This window comes from Rutidosis leptorrhynchoides, chromosome 6, assembly GCF_046630445.1.
Source record: "Rutidosis leptorrhynchoides isolate AG116_Rl617_1_P2 chromosome 6, CSIRO_AGI_Rlap_v1, whole genome shotgun sequence".
Lineage (NCBI taxonomy): Eukaryota > Viridiplantae > Streptophyta > Magnoliopsida > Asterales > Asteraceae > Rutidosis > Rutidosis leptorrhynchoides.
In genome coordinates this window covers 325864219-325875026 of record NC_092338.1, presented here as the reverse complement: position 1 = coordinate 325875026, position 10808 = coordinate 325864219, and the positions used below count along the sequence as shown (strand labels likewise).

General features: G+C 33.5%; 1 non-coding gene across 1 annotated transcript; it reads right to left on the bottom strand.

Moving 5' to 3' along the window:
- Positions 1 to 9606: 9606 nt before the first annotated feature.
- Positions 9607 to 9713, bottom strand: LOC139856232 (small nucleolar RNA R71). The gene has a single exon (XR_011761727.1). It is a non-coding gene; the product is annotated as a small nucleolar RNA R71 (small nucleolar RNA).
- Positions 9714 to 10808: the final 1095 nt, after the last annotated feature.

Genomic DNA, 10808 nt, shown 5'->3' with positions numbered 1-10808 from the left:
TTTATACTGTAAAATAGACAAGGATTAGATTCGTAAAAGATAATTAACAAACAATACAAGCAATTTTACATAGAACATAAAAGTACAAGCACACTACAATAAATATAATACACAACCCTCTAATCTGAATCACTGGTTTCTTCTTCTTCGGACTTGGTTCATTTTCCTAATTTTCTAGGGATATATGGTGTTCCTCTAATACGAGCCGTCGTTTAAAACAATGGTTTAGAAAAACCTGGTGGTTTAGAGGTTCCCGGGTTATTGTTACATTTTAGGAAATACGGATGTTGCCGATACATATAAAATTCATCGGGGTTGGAATCAGGTTTCTCTATTTTTATACCTTTTCCCCTATTATTTTATTTTGCTTTATTAAATTGGGTCGAGGTAATTTCTATAACATCATCAGAATCCTCATCGGGATCCGATTCATCGGAAAATTGGAAATCTTCCCAATATTTTGCTTCCTTGGCGAAAACACCATTGACCATTTTTAACTTTGGTCCGTTGGTTGAGGATTTTCTTTTATTTAATCGATTTACTGTAGGTATCAATATTTCTTCCTCCGAAACCTCTTTTCTTCCGGTTCCTCCTCTTCCGGTTCCTCCTCTTCCGGTTCCTCCTCTTCCGGTTCCTCTTCGGGAATTTGTGAATCTTCCCAAAATATATTCGACTCTTCATTATTATTAGGTGAATCGATGGGATTTGTACTAGAGGTAGACATCTATCACACAACATCAAACATGTTAAGAAATTAATTTATCACATAATATTTACATGTTAATAATATATAGTTTCTAACAAAAAATGTTAAGCAATCGTTTTTGAAGAAAAACACAGTTGAAGTCCAGACTCACTAATGCATCCTAACAAACTCGGTAAGACACACTAATGCAAAAATTCTGGTTCTCTAAGACCAACGCTCGGATACCAACTGAAATGTCCCGTTCATATCGATTTATAAACGTTCCATATTAATTGATTTCGTTGCGAGGTTTTGACCTCTATATGAGACTTTTTTCAAAGACTGCATTCGATTTTAAAACAAACCATAACCTTTATTTTATCGATAAAGGTTTAAAAATAATACGACGATTATCAAATAATGATAATCTAAAATATAGCGTTTTCACACGATTATTACATAATGGTTTACAATAATATTACACATCAATTTAAGTCTTCGAATGCAGTTTTTAAACAATATTATACAAGCATGCTGAATCCAACTCTTATTCATAAATTAGCATGCAACAGCGGAAGCTCTTAATAATCACCTGATAATAAACATGCTTTAAACGTCAACAAAAATATTGGTGAGTTATAGGTTTAACAGATTTCATATTTCCATTTCTCATAAACAACATACAATCTGCATAAAAATCATTCATATGTTTGAACACTTGGTAACCGACCTTAACAGGATGCATATAGAATATCCCCATCATTCCGGGACTCTCATCGGACATGATAAATCGAAGTACTAAAGCATCCGTAACTCGGATGAGGCTTGTTGGGCCAAATAGATCTATCTTTAGGATTCACGTCAATTGGTGGCAATTATAATAAACACCAATTCTTAGGCTACCAAGCTAAAAAGGGGCATATTCGGTTCGATAATTCAACATAGAATGTAATTTTGATCACTTGAGTCTATTTTGTAAAACATTTATAAAACTGCATGTATTCTCATCCCAAAAATAATAGATTTTAAAAGTGGGACTATAACTCACTTTCACAGATTTTTACTTCGTCAGAAAGTAAGACTTGGCCACTAGTCGATTCACGAACCTATAACACATATGTACATATATATCAAAGTATGTTCAAAATATATTTACAATATTTTTAATACGTTTTACTGTTTTAAGTTTATTAAGTCAGCTGTCCTCATTAGTAACCTACAACTAGTTGTCCACAGTTAGATGTACAGAAATAAATCGATATATATATTATCTTGAATCAATCCACGACCCAGTGTATACACATCTCAGGCTAGATCAGAACTCAAAGTATATATATATTTTTGAAATCAACCTCAACCCTGTATAGCTAACTCCAACATTACTGTATATAGAGTGTCTATGGTTGTTCCAAATAATATATATACATGGGCCGATATGATATGTCAAAAAATTTGCATACGTGTCTATGGTATCCCAAGATTACATAATATATTAGAATACATGTATAATACAATATGAGTTAGCTAGGATATGATTAATATAGATTTGTTACCAATTTTCACGTAGTTACAACAAGCAAAAATATCCATTCTTGTTTTACCCATAACTTCTTCGTTTTAAATCCGTTTTGAGTGATTCAAGTTGCTATGGTTTTGATATTGAACTTAAGTTTATGAATCTAAAGAGAAAAATTATAAGTTTATAGTCAGAATTATAGGTTACAAGTTGTTTTTGTAAATGTAGTCATTTCAGTCGAAAGAACGACGTCTAGATGACCATTTTGGAAAACATACTTCCACTTTGAGTTTTACCATGATTTTTGGATATAGTTTCATGTTCATAATAAAAATCATTTTCCCAGAATAACAACTTTTAAATCAAAGTTTATCATAGTTTTTAATTAACTAACCCAAAACAGCCCGCGGTGTTACTACGACGGCGTATATCCGGTTTTACGGTGTTTTTCTTGTTTTCAGGTTTTAAATCATTAAGTTAGCATATCATATAGATATAGAACATGTGTTTAGTTTATTTAAAAAAGACAAGTTAGAAGGATTAACTTTTGTTTGCGAACAAGTTTAGAATTAACTAAACTATGTTCTAGTGATTACAAGTTTAAACCTTCGAATAAGGTAGTTTTATATATATGAATCGAATGATGTTATGAACATCATTACTACCTCAATTTAGTAGGTAAACCTACTGGAAATGATGAAAAAATAACTTGAGTTTCAAAGGACCTTTGATGGCTTGTAAGATTGCTTGGAATGGATTAGGAAACTTGGAAGTAAACTTGTAAACTTGGAAGTGTTCTTGATGTGTTCTTGAGTAATTGTTTTTATGATGATTATAGGTAATAACCAAAGCTTGTATTTGATGATTTTTGCTGGAAAAATAGTAACTTACACGTTCATGGAAGAGTGTGTGTGCTTTGAGAGAGAATTGGGAAGAAAATTGGAAGTGAAATGGAGTAGGTGGTGAGTGGTGAAGGTGAGTGGGGTTAAAAGGAGTTCTTGTTTTTGTTTCCTTTCTCATTAGTCATGCTAGATGTTAAATGATGGTTCCCACATGGTTAGGTGACTCACATGGGCTGCTAAGAGCTGATCATTGGAGTGTATATACCAATAGTAAATACATTTAGAAGCTGTGTATTATACAAGTATAATTACGAGTGCATACGAGTAGAATTGTTGATGAAAATGAATGAGGATGTAATCGTAAGCATTTTTGTTAAGTAGAAGTACTTGGATAAGTGTCTTGAAGTCTTTGAAAAGTGTATGAATACATATTAAAACACTACATGTATATACATTTTAACTGAGTCGTTAAGTCATCGTTAGTCGTTACATGTAAATGTTGTTTTGAAACCTTTAAGTTAACGATCTTGTTAAATGTTGTTAACACATTGTTTATTATATCTAATGAGATGTTAAATTATTACATTATCATGATATAATGATGTATTAATATATCTTAATATGATATATATACAGTTAAATGTCGTTACAAAGATAATCGTTACATATATGTCTCGTTTCGAAATCCTTAAGTTAGTAGTCTTGTTTTTACATATGTAGTTCATTGTTATTATACTTAATGATATGTTTACTTATCATTTAACATGTTTATATATAGTGTATCAATATCTTAAAATGATTCATATGTAATTAGTAAGACGTTGTTATAACGATAATCGTTATATATACCGTTTTAAAGTTTCTTAATTCAATAGTCTCATTTTTATGTATATAACTCATTGTTAAAATACTAAATGAGGTAAATACTTATCATAATATCATGATAACTATATATATATATCCATATGTATGTCATCATATAGTTTTTACAAGTTTTAACGTTCGTGAATCGCCGGTCAACTTGGGTGGTTAATTGTCTATATAAAACCTATTTCAATTAATCAAATCTTAACAAGTTTGATTGATTAACATGTTGGAAACACTTAATTATGTAAATATCAATTTCATTTAATATATATAAACATGGAAAAGTTCGGGTCACTACACAAACACCATGCTCTAGTGTCGTTTGGAAATTAAACTTGAATGGTCGAAACTTGTATTTTTGAACGAAATTCGCATGACGGGTCATTGTGGACACAGTGTTGTAAAACTTATTTTTATTGTGAAAATATCTTAGTTTTACTTAATATGAATTGTTGTGAAAGTTGTTTCGTTTAAAAATGTCGGGAAGCGGATTTTCCTCTCGAGTAAGTTGGACCACAAGGTCAGAAATTTACAGTTCATTTGGACGCCGTCCAAGGTTCTTGGACGCCATCCTGGCCTTCAATACTGGACGCTGTCCAGATGACTGGATTCCGTCCAGGTACACTGAACCAGAAATTTTTTTTTATGGCGTGTTTTTGGTTAAACGAGGTTGGGTCGTTACAAGTGGTATCAGAGCATGGTCTAAGGGATTTAGGTGACTTTAGATAGGTGCCTAGACTTAGACTTTTGTGTTGTTGAGTTATATGCGAGACTTGTAGGACTACGGGTCGGTATGAGTTTTGATTAGTGCCTTGGTTCATAGGTGGATTAACTATGCTATGTTATGATGTTACTAATCATACGTTATTATTTTGAACATCGAGCAAAATGGTTGTGATACGTATGAGAATGGCACGGCATGCGAGCATAATAGTGAGTCGCGACCACTATTACGATTGCAAGTCAAGTCAAGCAAGGACATGTGACAAGTATTGAGCTAGGTGTGTTGCGCGTGCGGTCATATGTATGTATATCCTTATTGGTTTTGACGCGATGTCTAATCCGTTTCAATATTTAGAATGAAGAAGAGAAATGGAATGGATACAAATAACAGTGGTGGTCCCTCTCATGTGGAGGAAGATGAAATGACTACCAAAATAGAGGCCGCTCTAAAGGTTAAGCAAATACTCGAAGAGTCTGTTTTGAAACACAGTCGATTTGATCTGAGAACAAATGGCCGATGCGTGAAAGAAGAAGTTGAAAGGAGGTTTCCTAGGCCTCAACATAGGGGAGCAATGGTGTTTAGCTACAAGAATTTTATGGTGACTAAGCCTCCTCACTTTCACGGGGATCCCGACCCCTTGAAAAATACGGCTTGGATCTCCGATGTTGAGGGTTGATTTCGTACTAGCGAATGCCCACCCGAAAAGAAGACAAGGCTTGCCACTAGTTTGTTGAGGGGCCATGCTAAAGATTGCTTGATGGTAAGATTGACATGGTGGGTGACGCGGATTTTGTAGAGTTGTCTTGGGAGGAGTTCAAGAAGGAGTTTTTCCTTGAGTTTCGTACGCAAGCGGATCTTTCTAAATTGCGCAATGAGTTAAGAAACATGCGTCAAGGGTCTTTGGACCTAAACACTCTCAAAACAAACTTTCTCGCCAAGGCTCGCTTTTTCCCCGAGTATGTGGGGAATGATCAATTGTTGATGAAAGATTTTCACGTAACCCTTAGAGATAATTTGAAGGGTAAAATTAGTATTGGTCATGTTGAAACTTTTGCTAAGTTTTGGCCGTGGCGAAAGGGTTTGAAGCGCAAGCTCCGAGTCCGGTTAGTTATGGGACGAGTAAGAGAAAATTTGAAGCATCTAGTTACTCCAACAAGAAGAGCAAGGGCAGGTCCGAAAGTGTCGGAAGTGTGAAAAGAGGTGGTTCGAATACTTTTACACCTACTTGTTATAGTTGCGGGAAGAAGGGTCATTGATAGTGCTCCAAATGAACATATATTTAGTCGTAATATCATCCCAATATGTAAAGTTTTTAATTGTAATTATTAAATATTTTAGTTGTAATCGTTTAAATAAATAAATAAATGCGAAGACGAAGCACAAAGATTAAAGAATTAAAGAAAAAGTGCCACTAAAGCCTGAAAAGTGCCACTAAAGCCATAGTGCACTCAAAAGTGCCACTAAAAGTGAGTTAAGGAAAATAATTTTTTGTGCAAATTACAAATTGCAAAACGCAAAGTACAAGATATCTACGCGTATGAAAGGACGTTCGAAAATCCGGAACTGAGACATAAACCGATCATCAACGCGTGGGACAACGGACCTAAAATTACAAGTCAACATTGCACAAGAATATAATATAATATATATATAATTATATAAAATTATATATAGTATTATATATTAATTTAATCAAAGCCGCCCACGTTTTAAACTCAAAGTGAGCTGTCATAGCTGGCCATGCGATTGCATGTCCAGGAAGAAGGAAAAGCATGCGATCGCATGAGCCTTAGAGGCTGGCCACATCTATAAATTGGAACGTTTTCTGGCCGAAATACACACACTTCACACTTATTTTCTTTCTTTCCTCTGTAATATTTATAATTATATTTATAATTATAATTAAGTTTAAGTAAGATTAATAATAAATTATGGTTTAGTTGGGTTATTGTAAGAAATGTTTTACGGGTTTTAAGTCGAAACTCTGTCCGGGTAACGCTACGCGATAAATAATCACTGTAAGCTATGTTCTTCCTTTTTAAATTAATGTAACGCAACTAAGTTATTATTATGCTTATTTGAGCCGAAGTAATCGTGATGTTAGACTAAATATTAAGATGAGGTTACTGGATTTTGTACCATAATTAAGGTTTGGACAAAAGACTGACACTTGTGAACATTGGACTATTGACTATTAATAGGTAGGGGTATTGTCTAATTGAATGACAACTCATTGGAACCTGTCGAACCTATCTTGAAATTAGTTAATCTAATAATTATTAAAATGATTATGTATGTCCTATTTAGTGACGTTTATACGACATCTTTTACGATCATTTAATTAATTATTTGGGTTGGGTAATTGATTATTCATTCTGATCAAGTGGGTAAATTAATATTCATATCTCATTAAAACAGGGGTGGATTACATACAAGGATAATTGGTGTAATTGTTAACAAAGTATTAAAAAACCTTGGATTACACGCAGTCGATAACCTGGTGTAATTATTAACAAAGTATTAAAACCTTGTTACAGTTTGAATCCCTAATTAGTTGGAATATTTGACTTCGGGAATAAGGTTAATTTGACGAGCATTTTATAATTATGACCGATGGACTATTATGGACAAAAACCAGATAGGTAACAAATAAACCAGGACAAAGGAAAATTAACTCGGGTAATAATTAATTAAAATCAAAACGTCAAACATCATGATTACGGAAGTTTAACTAAGCATAATACTTTTATTTCATATTTCATCGTACCTTTATTTACTATCATTTTAATTACTGCAATTTACTTTATCACAATTTAAATTTTGTCATTTATATTTATCGTCATTTACTTTACAGTTCAAACTAAGTTATATTTATATTAATATTTTACATTAGGTTTTAATTGTGACTTAAGACATAAAATCGACAAACCGGTCACTAAACGGTAAAACCCCCCCTTTATAATAATAATAATATTACTTATATATATAGTTATACAAATATAGTGTAAAATAAATATAGCGTTAACCTCAGCTGACTCCCTGTGGAACGAACCGGACTTACTAAAAACTACACTACTCTACGATTAGGTACACTGCTTATAAGTGTTGTAGCAAGGTTTAGGTATATCCAATCTATAAATAAATAAATAACTTGTGTAAATTGTATCGTATTTAATATTATTTCGTAGTAAAAAAAATAATCTATTTCGTACTACCCCTCGCACACAACAAGTTTTTGGCGCCGCTGCCGGGGAATCGGCGAAACACTATATTTTTAATTTATTTTTGTAAAAATATAATTATAAAAAAATGATTTGGGCCTACAATTTTTGGCCTGCATAACAGCTGAACCTGCATCTCATGCGATCGCATAAGATGGGAGCTTTACTCCCATGCGACCGCATGGTTAGGTCTGACATGCCCAGAACCTAGTACGTATGGATTAGGGTTACGTTTAATTATTATTATTATTAATTAATTAGTTAATTAGGGTTTAGTTTATTTAATATTTAGTTTTAGTTTTTAATTAAATTTGTATTTTTAAGTTTAATTTAGTTTTATTAATTATAAAATTAATACTTTTATAAAATAATAATATAAAAATAATATTTTTATAAAAATAAGTAATTTTATCATCTTTTGTCTCTTTTTATAAATTGTATATTTTTAACGTTTAATTTGTAATTTGTAATTTATCGTTCGTAATTAGTTTTAAACTTAGTTTTGTCCAGAGTATTTTATATTTCTAGATTTTTAGGTTTTGCCGTAAATTCCTTAAGTACTTTTTCTTTAGATTAAGATTTAGACGCTTTAGAATTTTACGACGTTGCTTATCGCTTTAGTTTTAAATAAGTTTTAGTGCCTTTTTAAGTTATTGCCATTTTGGATATAGAATTACTTTAAGCCTTAATACCTTTAGACGCAAGTTTTAATTTTTAGTTTTTAGACTTTTAAGTTTCGACGCTTTACTTTCTTATTTTTGTTTTTCGACGTTTGTTTTTCGACTCTTATTTCTCGACGCGCTTTTTCTTTTTCATTTCTACGCTCTAGTTTTTAGGACATAGATTCTTATCTTCTTTAAATTTCGACGAAAAAATTATTTTAAGCGATTAAATTGATAGACATCCAAAATTTTCTGCTTCGTGGTAATAGTTGGATTTGTTAGTGGCTGAGTTGTGGATTTTCCGATTTAAAGGATCCTGGCTCCCTGCTGCATCTTTTGGCTATTCGAAACGTGGGCAAAAGCAGAAAAGTCTATTAATTTGATAACTTGTATAATTTCTAATAGGATATTCAGTGAATGCACCGAGCAAAACGTTCACCACCTTTCATACGTTCACCACCTGTAACTCGATCAAGACATCTAGCTAATATTGTCGCCGTTGATTTTTCTTTAGAATCATCATCTAGTCAAACAAGTACTCCAATTCGAATTTCCGATAATTCATCTTTTGAACCCAATTTCCCTATCGAGAACCCGAAGGATATTCAAGGACAATTCCAAGATCCAGAACTACTAATCATTCCTCCTGAACCACAAGCCGTTAAATCAAAATCCTCTAGTGATTCGTATTCAACAAATTCATTTATGGAAGTAACAGAACCTCTAAGTATGAAAAAACGAATGAGAGCCACACGCACGGGCCAAGGTCACGCCATTATTAAGCCAAATGTTAATGCGCCAGATTATGATATCAAAGGACAAATCCTACACATGGTAACTAATCAATGCCAATATAGTGGTACGCCAAAAGAAGATCCAAACAAACATCTTCAAACCTTTAATAGGATTTGTACTCTATTCAAAATCAGAGAAGTTGAGGATGAACAGATCTATCTCATGTTGTTTCCCTGGACTTTAAAGAGAGAAGCCAAAGATTGGTTAGAATCGTTACCTGAAGGAGCGATTGACACATGTGATGTCTTAGTTGAGAAATTTCTTAAAAGATTCTTTCCGGCATCTAAAGCCGTGAGACTTCAAGGAGAAATTGTTACGTTCGCGCAAAAGCCAAATGAAACATTATATGAGGCGTGGACAAGATTCGAAAAGTTGTTGAGAGGATGTCCTCAACACGGTTTAGACACTTATCAAATAGTACAAATATTCTACCAAGGTGTCGACGTTGCTACACGAAAAGACATCGACACAGCAGCTGGTGGTTCCGTTATGAAGAAAACCACAACTGAAGCCCACAAGATCATTGATAACACAGCCTCCCACTCTCATGAGTGGCATCAGGAAAAAGAGACTTTTCGTTCATCTAAAGAGGCTAGAGCCGATTCTAGCCATGACTTTGATTCCGTTTCCGCAAAAATAGATGCTTTCGAGAGACGAATGGAAAAGATGACTAAAGATATTCACGCAATACGAATCAGTTGTGAGCAATACGGTGGACCACACTTAACGAAAGATTGTCACATTGAGTAAACGATGGAACAACGTGAGAATGTTTCCTACATGAACCAAAGGCAGGGAAATAATTATCAAAATAATTATCAACCGCCAAGGCCAAACTTTAATCGAAATCAAAATATTCCTTACAATCCAAATGGACCCAACAATAACTCGTATAACCAACAAGGTCCGAATAACCAACCAACTCAAAACAACACTTTCAATCAACAAAGACCTAGCTTGTATAAACCACCAGAACAAACCGAAGAGAAAAAGTCAAATCTAGAAGAAATGATGGCAAAGCTAATGGAATCTCAAACACAATTTATTACATCTCAAACCCAAACAAATGAGAGGTTTGATCAGTCATTAAGAACTCAACAAGCTTCCATTTTGAATCTAGAAAAACACGTAGGTACTCTTGCTAGCATGATGAGTGAGAGGGAACAAGGAAAGCTACTGAGTAATACTGAAGTAAATCCTCGGAATGAGAATGTTAATATGGTATCAACAAATTCTGAAAAACCAGCTCCAGAAGATGGGAAGGTTTTAGATGTGAGTAACAATGAAGAAGTTACAACACTACCACCACCCGAGTATGTAAAGCCAGTGGTGGCACCATACAGACCACCCATCCCGTTTCCAAGAAAAGGAGTTGAGTATGAGCAAGTGATAGGTAATAAAGTTTGTGATACCTCTGGAAAGAAGAAGAAGAATAAGAAAGTGCAAGAAACAAAAACCGTAAAAATAAACCCGGTGAAGACAGTTCCACAAAAAGC